At 42.7% G+C, this 26,819-nt stretch overlaps 3 long non-coding RNA genes across 4 annotated transcripts; all 3 read right to left on the bottom strand.

Moving 5' to 3' along the window:
* Positions 1-9,587: 9,587 nt before the first annotated feature.
* LOC125023431 lies at positions 9,588-12,458 on the bottom strand. Of its 2 annotated transcripts, XR_007114606.1 has the most exons (6): positions 12,423-12,458; positions 12,135-12,222; positions 11,933-11,983; positions 11,784-11,849; positions 11,482-11,544; positions 9,588-9,730 (listed from the first exon to the last, which is right to left on the bottom strand). It is a non-coding gene; the product is annotated as an uncharacterized LOC125023431 (long non-coding RNA). The 2 variants fall into 2 exon arrangements; XR_007114605.1 differs by lacking the exon at positions 12,423-12,458 and having other exon boundaries at positions 12,135-12,268.
* A 172-nt stretch (positions 12,459-12,630) lies between these two features.
* On the bottom strand, positions 12,631-13,307 carry LOC125023486. Its single transcript, XR_007114621.1, has 3 exons — positions 13,249-13,307; positions 13,024-13,140; positions 12,631-12,914 (listed from the first exon to the last, which is right to left on the bottom strand). It is a non-coding gene; the product is annotated as an uncharacterized LOC125023486 (long non-coding RNA).
* A 2,546-nt stretch (positions 13,308-15,853) lies between these two features.
* LOC125023419 lies at positions 15,854-21,319 on the bottom strand. The gene is made up of 6 exons (XR_007114601.1): positions 21,232-21,319; positions 19,353-19,600; positions 16,881-16,947; positions 16,397-16,534; positions 16,133-16,168; positions 15,854-15,941 (listed from the first exon to the last, which is right to left on the bottom strand). It is a non-coding gene; the product is annotated as an uncharacterized LOC125023419 (long non-coding RNA).
* Between the last annotated feature and the right edge of the window lie 5,500 nt (positions 21,320-26,819).

Raw genomic sequence — 26,819 nt, 5'->3', positions numbered from 1 at the left:
CAACCTCCCCACCCCACAGGTAAATAAAAATTACAGATACACACCAGGCACACGCAAGCACACAAAACCAAATGTACACCAAACACACGGGAAAACTTTATTTTATTACGTTACAATACACACAGGAAGAGTAGGGATACACAAACATGCTACAGCTAACTGTAAGCAAACTGTGCAACCATAAGCTAATTGTGCAAAATTTGGCAAAGTGTGCTCATTCCCATGTTGACAGAGACGGTACCCCCGGCTTTTAAGCCCCCGTAGGCCCTTAAAAATTTTCCCCAGGGGGAAATTTAGCCCCCACTTCCTTTGCTGCTTTGAAAAAGGACTCACACCACTGTTTGGGTTAACCAGCTCCTTGTCCACTTGAACTCACAACTATTTTTCACTGATATAAACGAGAAGTACCTCATGTCACTCTAGCGGGGACACGTGTAGTTTTTTGGAGTGACTTTTAGACAACACCCCAAAATGGTACTTACAAAATTATCCAGCAATGAAGCAAAGTGTGTCTCATCCTCACACCCCGCACTGACAACGTGTCACTCCGTTTGAGAAAGTTTTGAGATGTTCACTTTCCATCCTAAAAAACGGTCACTTGCTCTGTACCAAAAAAGCTCTTCTATTCCTTCTTTTTTCAACAAACTCACACCTCTGCAAGGGTTTAACAGTTGTCACCTCCGGGTCCACCACAGCAAATACAAACTGATTTAAACCCCTTGGTGGTAAGAAAACATGAAACTATTAAAGTGGATGGAGAAGGCAGTAAACGTAACTTATATTTGCAGTTACTTTATGTTATTCTTTATTTGTTGTTCATTTGTTTTAAATTAGACCCATACACCACTTGTCTGTTTACTTTGGTGTTAGCAGTACGCAAACGTTCACACCCTTTAATAATTACATGTTTAGTAAAAATTAGGGGTTTTTTGATTAAGGTATTAAAATACTAAAAAAAGATTTGGTCTAGATTTCCCTCTTTCTAGGTGTTGAAAGACCAAGCAAGTCTCTACTGAAGACAGACTTTTATTTTGAACCTCGGGCTGCTTTTTCCTCTTTTCAAGGTGTTCAGATAGAAATGAGGGGTCATTGTTGCAGTAGATAGAAAAAAACCTGTAGCAGAATGGACAGTTAGTAAACTACATTTTTATACTCATGGGCACCAAAGGTCAAAAAAATGTGCTCTAAAAAAAGTCTTCCAGTTTTAGTGATTTTGCTCTGACCGCGCCCCCCGTAGGAGCCTTCATTAATTAGGAAAAATTTAAAAAAATAAATTAAAATAGGCCTTTTTTGTGGAGAGAATAGAAATATTTAAATAAAAGCTTTTTTTTTTTTTTTCCTAATTGTTCTTGAAATTCTATTCTTCCTTCATCGTTGTTTTTTCATGCTTATAGTGTTGTTCTTTATTTTTGGTTGTCCTTTGAGAAGTGACCGGGTAAAAATTTTTATGTGTTCAATACCTGGTCAAAAAAGCTAGCCCAACTGATCTTTATTGCCGGTAAAAAAGGAGGCGCACACAGGAAAAAAACTGGTCACCACGACCCCGCTCTGAGTGCGGGGCACTGTCCTCTTTTTATCCCTTTGGGACGTCACAAGCCCCAAAACCTTGTCCTTCCCCTACATGGGGCAAACCCTCACCGCCCCTTATTTAAACCCAAATCATCCCCTTAGAAAATTGTCTTAAACCTGTTGATGACCCATGTGGCCTTGGGCAGATGTGCCACATGGTCTGGCTCGTGTCTACTCCAAATACCTTTTCATTTTTTCCTCGGGTTTCAAACACCTGCTTTATCAGTATTTTTTTTTGGGTTTTTCCCCAAAGGGCTCCTGTTTCAAAAGGGTTTACCCCCGTCCTTTTTTACCCCCTATCTTCTCGTCCACTCTTAAGCTCATTTTCTTTAAAATAACTTTCCCCAATGCGATAAGCAAAAATTTCTTTACTACACACTGCTCTTGTGAGGAATACATAGATATACATTTGGTTCCAGTGCTCTCCCTTTTGGGTTTAGTAGCAAATGCCTGTGAAAACCCATTATCAACTTAAGTTTAATCAGCTAATGACATTATGATCGGACATATATTGTAATTCAATATAACCTTTAATAAAACAAATCAAACAAAAGGTATTATTATTCCATATATCATCAAATCAATCAACCTTAAAAATAAAACATGAGTCAAATCATTCACCTGCATCTTTTCATTAATTTTTTGTCACATCACAGATTTTAAAAATGACATACAGACCCCGTCTCGCCCGATGCCAGCGGGGATAGGCTCCGGGTTAAAGCGCTACGGAAGATGAGATCTTCAATTAAAAGGAGTTTTTTCATTTTACTGTTTTGCATGGTTGTGGGATTATCGCCTGAACTTTTTTTTACAAAAAGCTATATTTTGCAACTTAGTTTTTTGTCTGTGTTCTTTCCCTGTATTTTTAACACAGCCTTTCCCAGGAGTGGTTTCCGCGGCCACAGATGCCACGGACGTGTCACTTTTTGGAAGCTGCCATAGATGCAAAAGCTTTTTTATAAACTGTACAAACTAACCTAACCTGATGAAACTATGTCACTGGAAAGCTACATTTTGGGAAGGTCTCCAGCTATCACGGGGCTCACCCCCTTTAAAAACGGGTTAATTGGCAGAGGCAAAAACTTTTTGAAAGGTTTATGACACTTTTCAAAACAAAGGGGGTTGGGGGAATTTCTGTGTGGGACTTGTAGGGGCTTTTTTTTTACTCTTCTGTCCAGTTCATCAAAAAGCTCCATGGGGTTAAAGTTAGAGACTGGGCCATGGGGGACATGGTCCTCCTTTTTTTTCAAGCTTTCCCTCTTGTTTTTTTCTGAGGTAGTTTCGGTAGAGCTTGGATAGAGTTTTGGGTCATTATTTGCGTAGGATGAAGCCCTGACCAAAAAAACCCGAGCCCACCCCGCATGTCCATGTGGGGCCCACAAGGGGGAAATATGGGCAGTGGGCAAATGTAATTTTTATAGCTACCCCTGCAATGACAATAAAAAACTCTAATCCTAATCTCTGAGTGGACATGGGGGTTTAACGGGTAAATTTTTTCAGGTCCCATTGGTTTGAGGTACATGGCCCCCATGGAAAACCCCTGTGGGGGTTGTATGAGCCCCATAAGAGATGAGTGGGCTAAGTGGGCTTAGGCATAAAAAAGGCCCCATTTAAGGTCCAGTCTGATCCCCCTTCGGCCCCTGTGGGGAAGATAGAGGCCCCCACATGGGTCCGTGCAACTCAGCAAGTTGGGCCCCACCTGAAACCCCGGGCAGAACCCACTTATGCCCCTGTGGCAAAGCAGGTGGGGGCACCAAGGAAGCTGCAGACAAAACCCACTTGGGGCCCTTTCGCAGCCCCCTTAACCCTTAAGGGCCCCACTGGACAAGTGGCTGGAGGGTACTGTGTGCTGTTCTAATACTTTTGAGCTAAATCCCGCCGCACTCGGAGTCCCAAAAAAACCTGTCTTTTTCTGCAGGAGGAACAGGGTGCAGCTATGCAGAGAAACCGTGCACAAACCGCCTGTATTTTAAAACGCCAGTTCCCAGGGGCTCTTCAGCTCACGCAAGTTAGTGATGCCCGGCCATCTCTCACTGCTTGTACCTTCTCCTGTAATTTAAGCCCCTTTTTCCCCAACCCTGTGCCCCAAGAAAACTCCACTCCTCCCATGAAGCGCACTTGTCTGGGGAAGCTTAGGCCGGCCGCCGATATCCTCTGTAAACCGCCCAAAAGGCCCCCCAAGGGGCATGGAAAAGTCCCCCTGGGCCAGTATGCGTCCAAGTGACCCAAAACCCCCTTGGGGGGGTGTCACTCAGCCCATGCCGTTCCAAAGCGTGCACGCCAAAGCGAGGACGACGCCACAACTTTCCCCCGGGACAGAAAGATCTTTGGTCTGGCTGGGGGCTGAGGGGCACCTGCCAATATCCATGCGAAGGTCTAAGGAGGAAAACCAAGATGAGCGGACACCAAGTCTAAGATTTGTCGATGGGGGGACGGGTACGATCTTTCTTGGTCACACTGTTTAGGGCCTGTAGTGGACACGAAACCCATCTTTGGACTCTTCTTCTTATTGGCATCACAAACCCCCGAGGCCCAGGGGTAACAGATGGCTCGATGATGCCCGTCTTCGCATCTCGTTAAATTAGCACTGTCCTTTCCCAGCAGTTGGTGCCCTCAGGAAAGGCGGGGGGGGGTGCTTTTATGGGGCCCGCGCATCGCCGGGGGGGGGGGGGGACCCCATTTCGTTGCTGCACCGGTGTGTGGGGGGCCCACCCTCCTCTTCTGTTAGAGCACAAAAAGCCCTTAAGCCCAAAAATAAGCCACAACTCCCGCGCTGCCCGGTCCAGGGTTTTCACAGTGCGCCTCATATCCCGTACTGCTGCAGTTGCCTCCCACCGCTTTTGGGTGTGGTCAGGGGGGGGGGTGCTCAACAGTGGGGTAGGGGTTGGGGGGAAAGGGGGGTAGGGGAAAAAACTTGGGGGGGGGGTCCGGCCCTGATTTCCTTGCTGCTGTGAGGTTGGTGGGTGTGGCCCTGGGGCCTGGGGGGGGGGGACCATTTCCCAAATGTGGGCCCCCCCAGGAATGTCAGTGTGTTGTTCCCCAGGCTAAAAAAACAGTGGGCGCCCCCAGGAAGTCCGTCCTAATATACGGGGGCCGCACCGCTGCAACCCACACTTTAAAAGTTTCACTGAAGCCCTCCCATTGTTGCCCCCCCCTCTTCCAAGCTAGGGGGTAGCCACCAAATCACTTTCCCCAGCTTTCCCCACAGTAGGGTTTTTACTGTATCCCTGCTGGGACCAGGTCGGGTCTCATCAGTGTTGCCGTGGAGCCGGTGTTGATGAGAGCTATACATGGAGCCCCCGCCAGGGTGATGGGGACATGGCAGAAATCCCCCATGTGGGTCCAGCCCACCACTCTCGCAGCCTCGGTGATGTCATCTGCTTCTGGGGGAAGTGGAGCCCCGCTCCCCCGTCTGTACAGTTGGGCTCCGTCCCGAGGCAACAAAGCATGGTGGGACACAGGGACAGAGGTCTGTGTCGTCCCATCTACACAGACCCCGGAGCGTTTCCCTGGACACCAGCCTGCTTGGGGCACCTCACGCTGATATGACCAGACTGAACACGAAAAACAGGAGGGCCTCGTAGAGGCCGGTTGTTGCTGTGTGGCGATTGCAGTGACGCTCATTTGCCCATGCCGGCTTCGCTTGGTCTGGGCCCTCCTGCACCGCAGTTCTCACCACAGGGTCGCCACCGATGCCATTACTAGTGGTGTCTCCGATGATCTCTCTTTCCAAGGCCAGCTCCAGCGCCTCTTGCAGATTATGGGGGCGCGCTAGTTGTGTCTGTATGCGCAGCTCCCTGGGAGTTATGGCCCAGATGAACTGGTCCCTGGCCAGTTCACTTAGCCAATGCCTGGAGCGCCTCCCCGGCCTGCCTCTTCCTGTTTGACAGTTCTGAGCGCAGAACACCAGGCTGGTTGCATTGTCCAAAACGGCGCTGCAGAGCTCCCACTAGAGCTCCATAGCATAGTCCTCTCTTTCGGCTGGGCAAAGCAGCAGCAAGCATGACAAAGCTTCATCTGTAAGGCACAGGGCCAGCTGGAGCGCTTTAATGTCCTCTGACCGGCCTGCAGCCGGTGCTAAGAGTTCAAATTGGGCGTGGAAGGCCTCCCATCCGCCATACCGGAGTATTTCGGCGTCTTCACTTGAACCTGGTTATAGCGGGAGCCGCCATCTTTGTTTACATTCAGCTCTGCGGCGCTTGCCGTGCGCGTTCTCCCGCCGGCGCGCTCTTCCGCGCTCCCCGAGCCGAGACCAGCCTCTCTAGCCAGCCTCCTAGCTGACTGCTTTATGTGAGCAACATGCTCTCAAGCACGGTGAAACTCCGCCTCATGCCCTGATATACCGGCATAAGCATTGTCCATCGGCTCCTCTTTGATTTTCGGACGAGCTCCGGTCATTTTCCGCTGTTCTGCCATGAATTTGCCAGGTCCGGGCTAGCCGCGCTAGCGGAGGTTAGCCATTCAAACTTTGGCGGTTATACTTCTGACACCAATGTTGCGTTTGTGACAAATAATGAGGCGTTATTAAACAAACTTGCCTTTATTGCAGAACGTCTTGGTTACTGTCGGCCGTAACCACGCCAAAACAACAACACGAACAAGCACAATCTCAAACTTCAACTTCACTCTTCAGTCGGGCTCAAGAAATCAATCTTTCCATCGATGTATAACATGTGTTTGAACATAGACAGAGGCTGAGTTTATCCCTGGTTTAAACAGTGAACAGGGTTAAGACACAGGCACCAGGCATCATGTTGATAAAAGTCTGCTCTGTTCAGACTGTCAGAGACACAAATTCCACCAGTGATATCTGTAATCCTCTCCATTCACTCACTTGATCCGCACCGTTCAAACAGAAAAGTCATAAATGTACTTACAGGATAAGACCAACACACAGAGCACAGTCTGTCCCATCTCCACATCCAGCTCTGTCTCACTGTGCTGCACTGCTCATGTCAAACTGTTCTTCAAACTGCAAAGAGACAAGTTACATTGCCTTTTTTGTCTTTCGTAGTGTAACCTCCCTGTGCTTCCTTCCCTTTTACAAAAAGGTCAAACCACTTATACCACTATAGACTTGACCACAGCAGTTGTTTGACAGATACATTTCCTGACTGCAGCAGATATTATTAGTTTGTGTCTTTTGCAGAAGTTGCTGCTGTTGCATCCACAGAGTGTGTACTGATGAAGTGTGTGTTGTGTAGACATACCAACATACAGTATGTATATAGAATTATAATGCACACAGATAATGACTGAAAGGGTCAGTATTGACCAAATTAATTTTTCAAACTTAATGTTTAATCTTTCTGCATTTATCTGCACCTGGCCCATGTATTAAATGGAGCACTGAGAGTACTGAGCAGAGAGTACAGACATTCTTTGGTTTAACTTTTATTTCTACTGAAACTTCAGAGATTCTATACATAGAGGGGGAATCAATTAAACAAAGCACTGAAAGAACCTGTGTGTTGTTCAGTTGTGCTGTACAGTTCACTCAGTAAGGCCTGTAAATAAACTGGCAGTTCCTCTTCACACAGAGAGGCTCTCCTCATCCTCCGCAGGAAGTACAAGTGCTTCTGTGCCCTCTTGACCAGTGACGTGGTGTTCACAGACCAGGTGAGGTCGAGGTTTGGTGCTGCTGACCGCCTCCACAGATGAGCTGTTGATGAGCAGTGGAGCCTGGCTGGGCCAGTCCTTCCTGAAGTCAACGATAATCTCCTTCGTCTTGTCCACGTTCAGGATCAGGCTGTTGTCTCTGCACCAGCCCACCAGCTGCTCCACCTCCTCTCTGTAGTCCAGGTCGTTATCGTCTCTGATGAGGCCCACCACCGTTGCGTCATCTGCAAACTTCACAATGTGATTGGTGGCGAACCTGGGGACGCAGGCGTGTGTCATCAGAGTGAACAGCAAGCGGCTCAGGACGCAGCCCTGAGGGGAGCCTGTGCTGAGGGTGATGACATTGGAGGTGTGATGTCCGACCCGGACTGACTGAGGTCTGTCGGTGAGGAAGTCTAGCAGCCAGTTGTTTAAGGGGGGTACTGAAGCGCAGGTGTCCCAGTTTTCCTACCAGATGCTGTGGGATGGTCGTGTTTAACGCTGAACTGTAGTCCAGGAACAGCATCCGTACATGGGTGTTCTTCTCCTCCAGGTGCCAGGCTCAGGTGAAGAGCGGAGGAGATGGTGTCCTCAGTGGAGCGGTTCCGCCGGTAGGCAAACTGAAATGGGTCGAATGTGGAGGGGAGTCTGGAGACAATGTGTTCTTTTAACAGCCTTTTGAATAACTTCATCATGATGGGAGTTAGTGAACCTACTGGATGGATACACTGTTTCTAGCGTGCTAGACGGCGTATTTTGTTCAAACGCTCGCAAGTTTTCGAGAGCACATGCAGCCGCAGCAGTAAAGGGCGCCGCCATCTTCATTTATCTTTTATTATGACTATTTTGGTTGCAGTTCATTTCATTTTGGGTATGCCTATAAGTTAGTTTAAAAAATATACATTTTTATATGCATTTTTGTGCAGATTAGTTGTAATTTGTTAGTAAAAAATTATCAATTTGTCATATTTTTAGACCACAAGTGCAGATGAGTATAGTGAGAACAGTTATGATGAGTGGCTGCCAGAGAACAATAGAGACGTAGGAGATGAGGATGATGAAGGAGATGCAGACAGTCAGGATGCAGTGAGTCAGCATGCTGACAGTCAAGATGATGAGGGCCAGGATGCAGAGGGAGGTCTGCATGATGAGGGAGCTGTGGAAAATGTCTGCATGGTACCTGCCCAGAGAAATGTTCACAAGGCACCTGCCTGCACTCAATCCCTCAAATATGTCTGGAAACTCAAAGACAACAATTTTGATGGAAACTTGCCCCCTTTTCTAGGAGACTGGAGGGTGAATGTTGAGGGAAGAGAACCAGCCGATTTCTTTAGGCAACTGTTTCCCATAGATCTCATTGATGAGATTGTACACAACACCAACATGTATGCTCTGCAGAAATGGAAAGTAAATCTGGCAGTGACAAGTGAAGAACAAGTGGTGATTTGGTTTGGAAATTTTTCATCCCATAATGTAATCCAGAAAACCACAATCAATACCCTCACAACAAAAACACAGTAGCAAGTGAGAGAGGGGACCACAGCACCTGACAATAAACAGGTGACGACAAATTACATCTGAATAATGGCATCACACAAACAATACCAATCTGATAATATATCATCATGTCTATAGCTCCACAAAACAGCTGTCCTATTTCCTTATCACCAGCTGCTAGAGGAGAACTTCCTTCAGGAGCCTCTCTGGTTTCTTCAAAGATGATTTAATACCAGGAAGCAACAACTGCAGAGGAAGAAAGAACTGTGAGGAAAATGAGATCAGACATATTCTTTTTTTCTTGGCATTGGTCTCTGTCAGCTTCCTTCTTTTTTCAACAGAACTAACATCCCATCCCTCTGTTTAACACTTTGACGCATCCTGTTCAGTATTGTGATGGTAAATGTCAGCATGAATAAAGATATTTATCTACAACACAAGTTAAATATTAAGACTTTTTATACACTACAGTGTTCAGTGAATATATATATATGTATAGTAAAAGTCTTCCAGTCTTCAGCTGAGCTTGTTGCTGCTGATTGTGACCATAGACTGTTCATTGTGACACATGGGGGCAGTGCTGCACACAACAAAAGCACTAGAAGAAGAAAGGACAGTAAGAATGCAGCAAAAGCAGCACAAGAGACACAGACTGATGGAAACCAAAAACACTTCCATGAAACTCAACAATCATTCAGTCATTTAAACATTGAATTGACTTTAATGAACTGAGTTATTGATGAGACTAAACAGAAATAAAGTAGAATATACATCATGTTACAGTCTATAGATAGATGGTGTATTTAACCTGCAGATCGACCACATCAGTGCAACAACAATAGATATAATAATCAGACAGTATCATCAGTGTTGACATTGATACAGACATTAAATTCCAGATGAGGTCATTCTTTCATCTGATCTTCATTAATGACTATGTGTCTGATGTCTGGATGGCAGCAGTTGAATAAATGTCATCAAACACATGTTTACAGATGAATGTTGTTCTTCATGTTGTTGTCCAGACTTGTCTTGTTTCATTGATGATGCACTTCTCTTTATGGACCTGAAATCAAACAACAATCTGGGTTTGTAATTTACTGTTTTGATTATTGTGTTTCTTCACACTTCATTAACTCTGTAACATTATCAGTGAAATCTGAGAAGGAAACAGGGTTGCAGAGACTCTCCTCCAGTCTCACCCAGGTGGGACTATTTTTGGCCAATGAATCAGAAAATTATAAGCGCTATACCTCCACTCGGGCGTACAAAGACACATGGTGTTTGAATATCTTCCATGGGCTATGTTCCACGCTCTTCAGCTGTTTCTATCCAGTCTGAAATTGTTGGACACTTGTTACTCACCCATTTCCTGGTTGTTGCTTTTTTTGCTCCATGTTAATAGTAACTGTAACAAACATCTGTCTTGTTTATTTCCATCATTTGGGATGTTTTTTTCTAAATATATTACGCTGAAATTGAGATGGGTTTGCAGGTTAAATATTGATCTGATTACTACTATTACATCTGCCCAGTATGAAGAAATATTAGGACGTTCCCAGAATATGTAGAAATGGACAGCAGCTATTGTACCACACCCTCTCCAACGTTGTCCATGGTCTGGATTGTTGGTCTGTGAACTTTTCATTTTAGGAGTTATGAAGAATCTTGCCATGTTTTTCCCAGGTACAGTGTGGAGAGGCCTCTGTCTGTTTGTAAAGCTGAGTAAATCCTGGAGATCAGTTTTCTGCTGGGGTTTCCTGTATATGCATCGGTGAATATCCCATCAGATTCCCTCCCTCCTCTTCAGGAGTTTTAATAATCTCTCATTTGAAAATATCTAAATAAATCCTGTTTTTTCCTGAGTTGTTCAAACCCTGAGTTAAACCCTGAGTTGGTAGAGACCTTACAGTATGAGGTAATACTGGATTTATCCAGGATGTAAATCTGCTGTCCAGTTTGGCTGCTGTGAAATCTGTGTCAGATGTCACCCACTGTGATATTCATGCATTTCTTTCAAATTTTGGGTCTTTGAGGTTTTGTGCCAGATCTTTAGAGGAGTCACAGTCCAACTAATAGACTTATGTAAATATTATTTCTGGAGGGTATTGTCTCCCAATATAGACGGTAGAGGTGCATTTATGAAGTTTTGTTCTATTTCTTTCCATTTTACATCTAAGTCTGGATCACACCAGTTGACCAGGAAGCATAGCTGTGCTGCTTTGTAGTAATCTTCCAAGCAGTGTAGGGCCATTGATTGGAGGTACATTGATTGGCAATGACTGAAAGAGGAACAGGAGTCTGGGCAGTACATTCATCTTAATTACGTCTATGCGACTGTACACATTTGTTGGTAATAATGAGCAGCGACTTAGATCTGATTTGATGTCGGCTGTTATGGAGCTATAGCTCTGATCATAAATAGTGTCTGTGCACTCCAAGGTATTTAATTACGTCACCAGTCAGCTTGAATTTACAGGCTCTATAAATGTTTTTAGATGGTTACGTTAAACGTCAACGTCTGGGTTTTGTGTAAATTTAGTTTGTGTATGTACCAAATTCTTTAAGTAGACACAATCATTTAGGGAGACTTATTTATTTCAGGGTTACAAAGACTCATTAAAATATCGTCTGCGTACAAGCAGATTTTAAGTTGTGTGTTTCCAGTCAATACGCCGGTTATATCCTTATCTCTTATCGCCTGTGCCAGTGGCTCTATGAAATGAGCAAAAAGTCCTTATCGTTTGTGCATTAAATGATGATATGACATGTTTTCATTCATTCATTTGAAAATGACTCAGTAACTAAACATTTTACCTGTAGATGAGTCTGGATTCACATTCTAGTAGTCAGAGCTCTTCCCTGGATCACCTCGTTTTCCTGTAAAGATTAGACAGAAACTAAACCTTTAACAATATAAACAAAGTCTGTTACTTTGTGTTAATTCCACATGTTCTGAGCTGAGTTTAGAAACTAAAATTAAACAATCCCAGTCTGCATGTACAGGTATGGTATTCAGGTGTCCACAAACTTTTGGTAAAGTCACATACAGTTTGTGGTATTGTTGTTTGAACTGAGAATTTGCAATAATTGACTTGTGTAATGTTTTGTGTACTCACTCCTCTGTCCAACATCTCTGAGCTCAGTCTGAGATTTGACATTTGTGGAGCCACCGGCCCGTCCAACTGAAATCAGAACATTTTAACTGGCTTGAATTTCAATCATATGATGTTGGAGAGCTGTGAATGGATCAAAGTTCATACTGTACCATCTCCAGTGTTTTCAGGACCTCTGAGTGACTCATAGACACAAGCATCACCTGTAGGTCAGTGAAAATCAGCACAAAGGAAAATCATTTTAAAGAAGCTGATTTAGTTGAGCAGGAAACACTGTTGTTATTAATGTAACGGCTCATGAACTTGAAGCACATCGCAGCTCTGTAAGCAAGTTTGTTTGAACGGAGAGCTGACCGTGGAGAAGAGAGGAGTATATGTGCTGCTGATTTTCATCCTGGCTGACAGTCTGGACTGTGGCAGGGATCTGACTGGTTCTCTGAGACTGGCTCCATGTGACACATGAAAAAGATTCAGGATTCACATTATTGTAGTCAGAGCTCTTCTCATTGTCATGTCTCCCTGTTAAGATAAATGCATCAGATTATTTAATGACTCTCACACTCTATGTACTATTAGAGGTTGGTAGTTGTGATAACAACTAAAATATTATCAGACTTGATAGTTTTAGTAGTGACTCCTCACCTTGAAGCTGAAGATGAGATGTAATATTTCTGGATTCATGGTCTGGTTCCCCTGAAATCAGAATGTTCTATGAGTTTAGATGAGTCACTGATAATAATCTAATGTCTGACAGCTCCACATGAATCAAAGTTTCTACTGTACCACTTCCTGTGTTTCCAGAGCCTCTGATTGATTCATAGACACAAACATTAGCTACAGGTCAGAGAAAATCAAGACAACATCCAATGAGTCACTTGAGCTTTTGATTGAAAAGTCAAAGTGGGTGTTAGAAATAGTTGTGAAAAGAATGAGTGGAAAGGCTGACCATGGAGAAGAGAGGAGTAAACTTGAGTTTCATTCTGGTTCACTGTTTGCTGTGTAGCAGAGCCTTGGTTGATGTTCAGAGACTGAGAGAGACTAAAGCATGAAGGAGTTTAATAAGGAACATGGAAAGTATTGTTATGATGATCAAGATGAGACAAGAGTGTTGGACCAACCGGTTACTGCATGCATCTGGAAAAGAGACAAATACAAATATGTGTACAAGTGTTCTTCACTTCATGTCATAAGATCAGAATTTATCAGTGATTTTTAGTAAATGATCAACTGGAAAATGTCTCACCCTTTATTTTTCTGCAGCAACAAAGAAGCAGCAGCAGGAGAATAATCAGTGAAATTCCACAAACCAGTCCAACGATCAATGGAAGAAGAAATGAAGAGATCTCAGACCTGGACACTGCTGTAATTAATAATGAGCTTCAATTAAATATGAGTATAAATCAACTTAAGAAATGGTCTTTTCATATGACGACTGCTACTATTAAAAATACACTGAAAACTAACTCACATGTTACAGCCATCCAACTCTGTAGTGATTGTTTTCCTGAGGACTGACACTTGTAGAAGCCTTCATCTGACTTTGACACTGCAGAGATGATCAGCTCCTCTCTGGTATCATGTTGGATGAGTTTGTCATTGTGATAGAAAAACACACGTAGAAAGAACATTTTGTGTCTTCACTTGCAGCCAAGAGAAACAGAATCTCCCTCAGTGACAGGATGGACAGGGCTCACCAGGATGATACCATCAGCTTGAAAACGGTCAAACAACATGACATTTAATGTAGAGATCAGCAGATTCAGGGTGATGACAGTAACATGTGATTAATACTCACTCTGTCCAGTGATGTTGACTGCGTTGCTGAAAGCTGATCCAGACTCACACCAGTACACTGCATTACTGTCCCCTAACCTATTAACATTACATGTTGATCCAGTCATTGTCCCCCAGGTAGAACAGTGTGACAGGACGCCATCATCAGTAAACCTCCTCACTCTCCACTCAGTAGAGTTTCCCTCACAGCTCAGAGAGACAGAGTCAGAGGTGAAGTGCTGCACTCTGTCAGGATTCACTGTGAGAGACGCTGATGAATGGAAATCTGGAAAATCAACCATGATGAAGAGTCACACCTCATGAAATCTACTGTACAATAATATACACAATAAAATAGAAATAATATTTAACAGCTTTAAAAATAAATGTTGAGTTACATAAAGTAATGAAATACATCTTAAACTATTTCAACCACACTGGAAACATAAATGTTAACATCTATTTAACATGTGAGACAGTCTTTAGTTTTAAGACATGTTTTACTGGAAGCAGACTAAACCCTGGGTTAATAGAAAGATAAAGAAAGTCATGAACATAGAAACTGACCTCCAGACCAGACAAACTGAGGTGGACTGTAATCAGTGTAAAACACTGGCTCTCCTCTTCCAGCTCTACACACATATCCTGCTGTGTGTGTCTGTCCATCAAGATGTAGGAATCTTGTTTCAGTTCCATTGATGCTACCAGGAAGCAGCTCATAGTTGTAATATTGATACTTGTGTGATAGATCAGGAACAGCTTTATACCAGTAAAACCTCCATCCTGCAGATGGATGTTCAACCTCACAGCTCAGAGTTACAGAGACTCCAGGACTCAGCCATGATGGAGACACAGAGAGGACAGGTTGTTTACCTGTTGATAGAGGTTTTATCAGAATGAAAACATGTTACTATGTACTGATGGTAGATTACATTCAACGTTTGTGTTCTGCAGGTTGTATTTCCCTGTATGGCTGACTGCTATCTTTCAATTTATTACATACATACATATACAGCAGATTATTACACCATTTCGTAATAAGACTTCATATTTCACTGATTCACAAAAGGATTAAACCTAAATGGACACCTCCAGTGTAAACCAGTATAACTATCTTACCAGATACTGACAGTGTGATGGCTTCACTCCACTCTGTTGAAGAATATGAGTCATCTCTGAGTCTACTCCTACACATGTAGTCTCCACTGCTGGACTTAGAAGCAGTTAAAGTCCAGTATTTATTGTCTGTCCAGTGTGTAGGTGACCAGGGTGTTCTCCAGTCATATATCCACTCAGTGTCTTCACCTCCCTGGACCTCACATGTCAGAGTGATCTTCTCACCTCTGAATATCTGAGGCCAGTTGTGTTGCTGTGTTACAACAGCCTTGTTGGAAACTGTTTCCACCAGATATGAACAGTTGGGACACAAATAGAAACATGAAATCAACAGAGAAAACTCAACATTGTAGGTGTCATCAATAATTCCAATGAAAAATATAAAATCATCAATATTTCAAACTAAATAACTGAACTCACAGGTTATCTTAATGGGACTGGATCACTGTGATCGGTTGTAGTAAACTGGTTCTCCTCTTCCTCCTCTTCCTCCTCTGCACCGGTAGATTCCTCCTTGTGATACACTGATAACTCTGTTTTCTCCATCATTTGTTTTGACTTGAACTTCAGAGGCGTCTGTGCTACGTCTGAAGCACTCATATTTCCATCCAGCAGAGGGCTCCACAGAGCAGGTCAGTGTCACTCTGCCTCCTACTGGTATGGTTGTTGGTCCTGATGTCAGTGTGGCCCTGGGTTTATCTGATGTTATAAATAAAATGAGAAAATGTTTTGATATATGTTCAAATCTTCTGTCATATCAACCTGCCACTTTCAGTAAAATACTTTTCTGAATTCTTCATTACTTTAATTAACTTGACAAAAGGATGGTCACTATATTTATAATTAGTTTTAAATACTTTGAAGCAGCTGTGATTTATGTCCATTTCAACATGGGGGCAGAGCTACATGAAGTCATTTCATGTTAAATACAGAGGTTCTGATCAAAGTCTAAAATTCAATGACATTCAAATAATATTTATAAGACAATAAACAATGAGATCTTACCAGATACAGTTAAAGTGACAGTTTTACTAAACTTTGTCTGAGTTGATCTCTTGTTGTAACCAAGCACTGATATTCACCACTGTTGCCTGGAGACAGAGGATTTAATGTTGTAGCGTTGATCTGTGTTGTAGGGAGTAACTTCTTCACCATCCTTGTCGATTTTATAATACCAGTCAGTGACTCCTCCTTCCTTCATGTCACATGTGAAGGTAACAGACTCTCCAGTGAACAAAGGTGACCAGTAGGGGTCAGTAGTCAGCACAGCATCTACAACCAAACACAAATATTCTCCTCAACTTTACTCAGTTAACAACATAAAATAAACGGACTTCTATTTTACTCTACAATCTGTTTTGATACATAGATTAAAGTAATAAATATACTGACAAAACTATTCAGGGATGAATTACATTCAGACTAATCTTGAATGAATAAAAACAATAAATAGAGAAACTGACCTTGAGCATGTCCACAGTAGAGGAGTGTATCCAACACTAAAATAAAAGTCAAAACATCAACAATAAAGGAATATTTAAAAATAACTGGGATTCTTATGACATTTACAGTTCCATATGGAACCAGATTAGTGAATAAAATGTAACAAATGAAGAACCAATATTATTTGTCTGTGACTATTCAACACAGTTGTTGGCTCCTGAACTACATCAGATCACCTGTCAAAACCCTGCCTACATGTATGAAGATAAATAGTTGGTACTCACAGGTCAACAACAGCACACACAGAAAAGTGTGTCCCATCCTCACATCCAGCACTGACACTCTGTTGTTGTACCTGAGAAATACTTCCTGTTTGTATCAAGAGAAACTTGGAACTGCAGTCTATGAAGAGAAACAGTGAACTGTGAGGACAAAAAGAAGATTCATGTCAGTATGAGATCACTGGGGTTCTGCTAATGTTTTATTTCTGTCCTGTTAGTCCATCCCACTTCCTTCTGTCTTCACTAAAACTCAAAGCACTACACTGGGTTTGACCACAGAACACTGTGACACTTCCTGTCCTCCTACTGCAAATACAAACTCAGTTCACACTTGATTCTATCAAACCTACAACCATACGAACTTAGAGTAAATATTTATTTCAACACTTTACCTAAAATCACAATATATTTGTGTGTGTTATATTGTATATATCCAGTGCATCATGACTGCATTGAGTTGTACTGTGTTTGTTCTGAGTTCACGTACTGACAACGTGTCACTCTGCTTCAGACAAAGACTTCAACTTCATACCAGGAAGCAACAACTGCAGCATCTGAAGAGGAAGAAAGAACCGTGAGAAAAGAAGAAGTTACACTTCACATCAATATGAGATCATCCTCACATCCAGCCCCCACAACATCTCAGACCACTGCTCTGGGTTTAACATGTTGACGCCTCCTGTCCAGCTACTGCTAATACAAAGTATGTTAACTCTTGATGGTAAAGATGATGTAGAACTAGTCAAACTGTGAGGTCATAGACAATGAGTGTTGGAAGTGATATTCACATGTTGCTTTATATCATTTTATGTCTGACTCCTTGAAAAGATCATTTCTAAACAATAGTTATCAGTTGCATCACTGTCTGGTTTGGGAACTGCACAAGATGCTGCAGCAGATAGTGAGGACAGAGAAGATCATCAGAGTCTCACAACCCTTCATCAGCAACATTTACACCACACACTACATCCACAAATCCACCAGCATCATGGATGAGCCCACACACCCCTCACACACTCTTCTCCCTCCTTCCATCTGGGAAAAGGTACCAGAGCATTCAGGCCCACACAACCAGACTGTGGAACAGTTTCCTTCCTCAAACCATCAGACTCTTGAACTGACGGAGACTGGACACAACACAAACACATAAACACACTCACCCACAACCACAATAATATCACAACTATACTCATAACCTGTCAGTCCTTTGCACACATCTTTGCATCCCTTGCACACATGATGCTGCTAATCAGTCAAATGTTTCCAACCATCCTAACTCATACTCTGTTAGTCTGATTATCAGTCTGTGCTGCTCTCTGTTCTGTGTAATGTCTTTTTCTAGCTGCATTGTCTCCCAAGTGTTTTGTACTGTTTGTGTTGTAGTGTTTGTCTCTTGTTCTTGCACTGTTGACACTGTTTTCTGCAGGAGCTTGCACACATCCTCTTTATGTTCAGTCCCTTGTTAGGGGCTACGGGGCAACGGCTGAGCCTCCAATCTACATCTTGCTGCTGTAGACTGGAGGCTCGGGGCGAAGCCGTAAGAGACGTAAGTCATGAAAAAGTGCGATAAATTTCCCATTGGCCAAAATTTACACACTAGAGACATGATTTTTTTCCGCAGCTGTAGACAAACTTGTTGTGTCTCTTACAATGTGCTCAGCAAAGCAGTGAGACGTACAGAATTTAAACTGTGAGCCTCTGTTCGCAGTAAAGTACCTGTCTGCTCTCCATTCACTTCAATGCAAAGATTTTCTGAGAAAAGGAGAAGGACCTTTGTGTTTAACCCGTGAGTGTGTCCAAAATATTTACTCTACAAGGACAAAAACCATATCAAAGTCTTCAGGAATGTCTTAGGACGCCCACGGTCTGCTTGTTTTTCTGATAGGAGCTACCGTTTTGTCACAGTGAGCCCAAATGTGAGACCAGCAAAAAGGGGGGAAATCTCGCTCTTTTCTGTGTCCCGGCTCCGCGCGCTTCTGTCGTCATTGACGACCACTGTGAGTTGCCACGGCAACCCCTGAGCCGCAGCTCTGGGCCACAGCTGAGACCAATTCATTAATTAGATGTTTCTGCTGTTAATACAGATGATCCCTGTGTCCCATACATTTATGTTACAACAATACACACCAACACACACACCTCCCCACCCACACAGGTAACTTAGTAATTACAGATACACACACAGGCGCACGCAAGCGCACCCTCCTCACCCTCAACCACACACACACGCGCGCCACACACACATAAACACACACATTACTTTATGTTATTAGAGCCACATACACAGACACAGGCGCGCACAAGTGCGCCACACACATGCAAACACATGCACACGCACACACAAACACACAGGAAACTGTGGAGGAAACACAGGAGTAATGCGCGCAAAAGCGCACATTACTCTCTCACACACAGGCTAACTGTAAGCTAACTGTGCTAACCATAAGCTAATTGTGCTAAATGTTGGCAAAGTGTGCTAATTCCCATGTTGACAGAGACGGTACCCCCGGCATTAGCTCCCGTAGCCCCTTCAAAATTTCCCAGAGGGAATTTTCTAGTATTGTACTTAGTCCTATGTCTTCAAGTAGCTCCATGGTCCTGGAGGAACGTCCTCTCATCCTCTCATATATGCTTGAAATGACAATAAAAACCTCTTTGACCTTTGAAATACAAGCATTTTGTTTGAAGAGAAACTTTAAATTGTAGCCTATGAAAAGAAACAGTGAACTATGTGGGGATTTACTGCTGAATCATTTTCTGTTTGATTAGTCCCACTTCCTTTGCTGCATTAAGAAGAAGACTCACACCACTGCATTGGGTTAAACCAGCTCTTGTCCACTCTGAACTCACAACTATTTTACACATGATATGAACTGAGAAGTCACCTCATGTCACTCTAGCTGGACACGTGTAGATTTTGGAGTGACTTCTTAGACAACACTCAAAGTGATGTACTTACACAATAATCCCAGCACATGAAGCAAAGTGTGTCCCATCCTCACATCCAGCACTGACAACGTGTCACTCCGTTTTAGAGAAAGATTTCTGAGATCGTCCTCACATCCAGTCCTCACAACGTGTCACTCTGCTCTGTACCAAGATAGTCTCTGTCTACTTCCTTCTTTTTAACAAACCTCACACCTCTGCAGAGGGTTTAACATGTTGTCACCTCCGGTCCAGCCACAGCAAATACAAACTGAGTTAACCCTTGGTGGGAAAGAAAACATGAAACTAGTTAAAGTGTGATGGAGAAGGCAGTAAGCATTGTAACTTATATTTGGCACAGAAATTCTTCAAATCATAAAATCCCATCTGAGTCCAGACATTGCCACAAGTTGAGAAAAGAAGGGAAGGAAAGCAGAAAAGGCGGTTTCTAGCAGGACATCCACACAGCCAGTCTTTTCGTGTAAACCACTCCGTTTGAAAAGAGCGGGTAACCTTCTGTCTCATAGTCTGAAGCAAACCTTTCAGCCCCGGCGTTGGTCTCCCTTTAATTATTATCTCCTGCTTAGATTGAAAGTCCACTTTAGAAGATTGTTTTAGCTTAGAAATGTAGTCCTCTATGTTGGAAGTCAGGCTGGACGAGAGCGGAAAAAATAAATGGATCGCTGCACTTGACTTGCTAACTGTATGTCATACCTAGCCTAGCTTGCTGTCACTTACGAATATCTGGGATCATGAGCGCCCCCTGCCATGAGGAAAGAGAACTGCCTGCATCACCAAGAACCTCTTCTCAGCCGTGTATGATCGCTCAGCACACGAAACACGTTACACGCATACAGTTGGTGACAAAAAATGTACATTATATACATCAGTGTACAACTATGGAAAATCAGTTCATATATTAAATGTGTTTGAACCGTTTTATTATTATATACAGTTAGTGAGGGGTTGATAATCCAAGGTGAGGCTCAGCTCGCTGCTGCCTCACCGGCTTCTCTTCCAAACATTTGAATGGGAAATTTCAAAAATTCAGCGATTTTGAATAAACAATAATCAAAATTGGTGAGGCTAAATGAAAAAAATAAATACTTTAAAGTACAAATCACTGGATAAATATAACCATTTAAATTATTTCATCATATTTTTTTCTTTCCGTGATGATTTTTCTCCGCTGACCACACGTCACTGTGTCTCTGTATAGTTCTCACCTCTTCTTTGTTGCCAGCCCTCAATGCCCTCACGTGCCTCATGTGTTTTATGCATTTTGTTTTGTTTCAAAAAAGTACACTTACTATTGTTAAACTGTTGTTTAATTTTCATTTATTGTCCTCTGTTGTTCTGCTTGTACCTGGCCCGTACCATTATACTCTGTATTTGGAGCCGTTTAAACACAATGGTATGATCCTAGTCGGTCCTCACATGGGATTGGCTGCATGAGGTGCCCATCAAGTAAAGTCCCGCCCCAGCCTGCATGGACTTTTTTTAAAGATTGATTCTCAGTGACAACTCGATCTTTTCGTTCGCTACAAATGATCGTCTCTGTTAGACACATCACCAGCTCAGAGACGCATTGGACGTCGTAACCTCCACATCATTCACTCTTAACGCACGGAGCAACTGGCTCGAACTTCATAAGAATAAGTGCAGGTACCTAAAACTCAAGAAATCAATCTTTCCATCGATGTATAACACGTGTTTGCACATAGACAGAGGCTGAGTTCATCCTGGTTTAAACAGTGAACAGGGTTAAGACACAGGCACCAGGCATCATGTTGATAAAAGTCTGCTCTGTTCAGACTGTCAGAGACACAAATTCCACCAGTGATATCTGTAATCCTCTCCATTCACTCACTTGATCCGCACCGTTCAAACAGAAAAGTCATAAATGTACTTACAGGATAAGACCAACACACAGAGCACAGTCTGTCCCATCTCCACATCCAGCTCTGTCTCACTGTGCTGCACTGCTCATGTCAAACTGTTCTTCAAACTGCAAAGAGACAAGTAACATTGCCTTTTTTGTCTTTCGTAGTGTAACCTCCCTGTGCTTCCTTCCCTTTTACAAAAAGCTTGAACCAATTATACGACTATAGACTTGACCACAGCAGTTGTTTGACACCTACATTTCCTGACTGCAGCAGATATTATTAGTTTGTGTCTTTTGCAGAAGTTGCTGCTGTTGCATTCACAGATTGTGTACTGATGAAGTGTGTGTTGTGTAGACATACCAACATACAGTATGTATATAGAATTACAATGCACACAGATAATGACTGAAAGGGTCAGTATTGACCAAGTGAATTTCCAAACTTAATGTTTAATCCTTCTGCATTTATCTGCATCTGGCCCATGTATTAAATGGAGCACTGAGAGTACTGAGCAGAGAGTACAGACATTCTTTAGTTTAACTTTTATTTCTACTGAAACTTCAGAGATTCTATACATAGAGGGGGAATTAATTACACAAAGCACTGAAAGAACCTGTGTGTTGTTCAGTTGTGCTGCACAGTTCACTCAGTAAGGCCTGTAAAGAAACTGTCAGTTCCTCTTCACACAGAGAGGTGTGATAGCCAATATTGGGCATAATCACACTTAAACCACAGCTAATGTGTTAACAAGAAGACAACAGGCATCATTCACTGTGCTCACTAACTTATTTATATACTTTTGCATTTCCTGCTGTTGTTGCTAAACTGTCAGCCTCAACAGTTGCCTCACATCAGTGTGGTGTCAGGTTGAATACATAAAATAGTGGGTGCTGAACAAAATGTCTATACAACGAATAAACACTGTACAGTGATTTGATACTGTTCATCTGTCCTGATATAAACCAGCACACAAACATTTTCTAAACACTGGGTGATGTACGTTGATCAAGGTAAATCAAGTTGCATATCGGCCATTAGAATGCTCTCTGCTGCCACCCTCCATTTAGGTTCATTCAGTGGTTAGTTGTTGTAACTACAAGTGAACCTCCTCTGAATCCAAGATGGCCGACAGGAAGCCACACACGTTGACCACTGCTGAAATATCTTGTCAATCCTTCTATTCCAGGAGAACCATTGAGGTAAAATAAATAAATAAAAAATATGATGACATGCAGGAGTATCTAAGTAACAATAATTATTGTTTTAGTTTTGAAAATGTTACTTCAAATGAGTAGAAAATTGCAATTAACCACGTGTCCAAAAAAGTGAACGTCATGCATTGCTAAGTAGTTCCAACATAAGTCATGTAGCCTTAGACTTAGATTAACTTTATTGTCATTTTGTATGCACAGGGTGTTTACAGAACAACAGAACATGCTTATAATAAAATTACAATGAAAGTACAATATAAAGTGCAGCAGCAATAGGAATCATAGTGCAAGAAGAAACTGTTTTAAAAAATGTTCAAAAATGTACAACAATGTACAACAATGTTCACACTGCAAAATAACGGTGCAAAATGGCAGTAAAAGTTATGTATATGTGTGAAGCGGAGTCCAGTTAAGAGTTCAACAGTTCAACAGTCTGATGGTAAGGGGGACAAAGCTGTTGCTGAACCTGGTGGACCTGCACCGGATGCTGTGGAGCCTCTTTCCAGAGGGCAGCAGGGAGAACAGTCCATGGTGGGAGTGTGAGGGGTCACTGATGATGTTACGGGCTTGGGAATTGCAGCGCTGTGATGAGATGTCCTGAATGGAGGGAAGAGGGGCCCCGATGATCCTCTCCACTGTCCTCACCACTCTCCTCACGTTCTCCCAGTCGGAGGCGCTGCAGCCTCCACACCTCACAGAGAGGCAGCTGGTCAGAATGCTCTCTATGGTGCTTCTGTAGAACGTCTTGAGGATGAATGGGGGCAGGTGGGCTCTCCTCATCCTCCGCAGGAAGTACAAGTGCTTCTGTGCCCTCTTGACCAGTGACGTGGTGTGCACAGACCAGGGGCCTCATGTACAAAGACTTGCGTGGATTTCTCACTGAAACACGGCGTGCGCTAAAATCGTGAAACTGGCGTCCGCCCAAAAAAAAAATCAGATGTATCAAAGTGTGCGTGTGCCTGGATCCAAGCAGTATTCGTTTGTACATCCCAATCAACGTGGAATTGAGCGCACATGTTGGAGTGCCAAACTCCTCCCTGACCACGCCCTAATTTAAATATGCAAATTAATTTAAATAGCCCCTGGAACGCGGATTCCCCACTCTGCACAATCGGGTTTTCACAATGAGTAAGGCGAAAAAGAGGAACTTCACCGAGTCAGAAGTAGAAGTATTATTAAATGAAGTGGAGACACGTAGACACTTTGTGTTTGGTAGCCTGTCATCGGGCATCAACTCAAAAAGAAAGCGAAGTGAGTGGGAGCGTGTGTGTGAGGCTGTGAATGGTGTAGGATCAGAGGAGCGCGCACACACTGAAGTAAAGAAGAAAAGAAATAGTTCGATATGAAGGTGGAGGTGAAACGGAGGATTTCGGCACACCACCGAAACGTGACCGCAACGGGAGGGGACGAACTGACCCCCTTCGACCAGAGAGTGGCCGCCATAATGAGTGACACAGCTGTCCTCGGAGTTGTGGGAGCCCATGAAGGTGACACAGACTTCTGTGGCCCGTGCACTGATCAATGCTGGCTCCCTTCAGCAAAGCAGGAGAGGAAGACCCAGTGGGACCCCACCTCCAGCAAAGCGCATAACAGTGACCAAAGTACCAAGTGAGGTCAGGTTGAGCACAGGAAATCACTGGCCCAAGCTCACCCAGGTCAAAAATGCAAACAGATGCCACGATGCTGCATGCACACGGAAGACCAAATACATCTGCATGCAGTGCAGTGTGACACTGTGTCCTGGATACTTTGCCAACTTTCATTAAGGTTCATTAAAAAAATCAGTGATGCAGTGACTTTTGTTTGTTCTTTTTAGAGATGTTTTGAAACATAAATTTAGGTGACATGTTTGTTTTCTTATTTAGGTTTTAGCAATAGAGCTATAGAATGTTAAAGTGTCTGAAAGTAGGTTAAAGTGTTTTCCAAAGCATACAATGACATAAGTGCTCATGGATTTATGATAAATATCAGTTTGGTTCATTCTTCCATTACGTTTAAACTGGCATGGACTTGTTTGTAACTTCCTGAAAATCATTTTTTTTTTTTAAGAGTTAATATTTGTTTTTTTTTTTTTCATGCCCTAAAAACAGTAAAAACATATTTGAACGAAATCTTGACTCAGGATATCATAATTCATGCATCAGAGGGGTAATGTTCCACAATCAAATCATCCTAAGAGGAATCTTGTGGCTCTGTGACTCACAGTGAACTGTTATCACCTCTGTTCTGAAGGCTGCATGACAGAGCAGGTGACTTAGCCAGATCCAGCCACTAGTGGTCATTTGATTATGTTATATTTATGCCACTGACCGTTTTCCTATGTTGTCAGTTAAATATGTGATATACATATTTTATGTCATGGATATTTCTCCTGTATATGATATATACATATCATATATTTCATGCTAATGATTGTTTTATTATTATTTCGGGTTGTGTGATATGGTTAAACACATCGTGAGCTGTTTTATTGATGGCTTTTCTTATTTTTGGTTTATTCCAGAAGCACACACCCACCACACCCACCACATCTGTGTACCTTGCTTACACTGGATGAAAGCACCGTAAGGAAGGACTGTCTCCTGCTTCTTTATTCTTCACCTAAGTCTTGGGGGAACTTATAGACTGCGTTCTAACAGGAACGCACTTTGCCGTTACAACTCAGAGAAGCCAGTCTGCTAACTTTAAGCTTCCATCACAACCTCAGAATACTTTATTCAAACAGGGCTACGCCACTGAATCATCAAATCATTATACGTGTCCATTTCTAACTTCATAAGACAAAGACAAGTTGAAATATTGTTTAGAGTTGCAGTTTACCCGGTGGTTACCAGTGTTGGGCACGTCACTTTTAAAAAGTAATTAGTTACCGTTACTAGTTACTTCTCTCAAAAAGTAACTTAGTAACTGAATTACTCCACTATAAAAGTAACTAGTTACCAGGGAAAGTAACTATTGCGTTAGTCTTCCTTTTTTTTAAGTTTAAATATGTTTAATAATTTGATTTTTTTCTTAGCAGGTTTCATAACCCAGTTGCATAGAGTAGAATTGTATAGACACATACTGACACAGAACTTTTAATATTTATTGCACCTCAGACCCCAACTGGTAGACATATACCGCTTTCACATCGGCAAAAGTCCCGGGTCGGACCTCCCGCTGTGAGAGCTACGTGCCTGTTTTTTCCTCCCTCATACGTCATCGCGTACATTGCAGATAAAATTACAGTTGTTGATGACCTGAAGACTGGACCCGTCAAACCCCGCTCTTTCAAAAGGCTGCTGATATTACAACAAATCACTGTGTCCTGTACAGAGCCTGATAAATTCCGCCAAATCCCCCTTTTCTCGGATGCAGAGCGCTGCCATGATCGTTAAAGTGGGAGATATCACTATACAAGCTGGATATAAACACAGTCGCTGTTCGTCTATGCGCTTCCATTGACGATTGTGTAACAACACATTTGATTTGTTTGGAGAAAAAAAGAAGGAACAACAATCTCTGCCCTTCAGAGATCAGTCTTTGTGGGAGTAGATCGAAACTTGTTTTTGAGCTGAAGCTTCTACAATGATACAGTCTGTCAGGCCTCTAGTCAGAATGTAACAGGCAGATACAACAACATCAGACCGAAAACTAACCAGTGACGGCTCACAACTTTTCCTCCACATTCAGCAATGCTCACCTCTGCTAGTTGGGTGTGGGTGTGATTTGTGTATAAACTGAATACTGTCTGTGATTGGTTATCGTGAAAGCCAACTGCACCTTAGCCAATCATCATCACCTATGCGGTTGTTTCGCTGCAAAAACAGCGGCGCGGCTCCCGTGGCTGAGAACCAAGTAAACGCGCCCCATTTAATTTTCAGTAACGGAAACGACGTTATAAAGATGGAAATAGTAATTAGTTAAATTACCCCGTTACTGTTAAACGTAACGCCGTTTATTTTAACCCCGTTATTCCCATCACTGGTGGTTACTACAGTCTGATGAACCTTAGTCAAGAAGATAAAGCAATGAACAGCGCCCTCTGTTGGCTGTCAGATGTAAACACAAGACAATTATGAAACCTGTAAGGTCTGTATTAGGAGGTTAATATATGGGAAATGAGAAGAATTATTATTCTTTTAGTGCAGTGAGAACCAAACACATCTGTACAGGATATTGTTGTGAACTGTTCTGACCCTCATTTAAGAGGGTTGCTTCTCAGTCTTTCATTGAGGAGGGAGTTTTACCCTTTCATAATGGATTCACTGCTGGTTCTGAAGTGACAGTGGAAGGTTTTGGCATGAAAGATATTGATGTGCAGTTGCATAAAGTCTTTGTGGAATGAGACTTGGTATAAGATGAAGGTGGTTGACTTTCTCGTGGGGAATGATTTAACCAGTGGAAAGTTTTTGGCTGCACCTG

This window comes from Mugil cephalus, chromosome 1, assembly GCF_022458985.1.
Source record: "Mugil cephalus isolate CIBA_MC_2020 chromosome 1, CIBA_Mcephalus_1.1, whole genome shotgun sequence".
NCBI classification, from domain to species: domain Eukaryota; kingdom Metazoa; phylum Chordata; class Actinopteri; order Mugiliformes; family Mugilidae; genus Mugil; species Mugil cephalus.
This window is presented reverse-complemented; position numbering and strand designations above follow the sequence as displayed.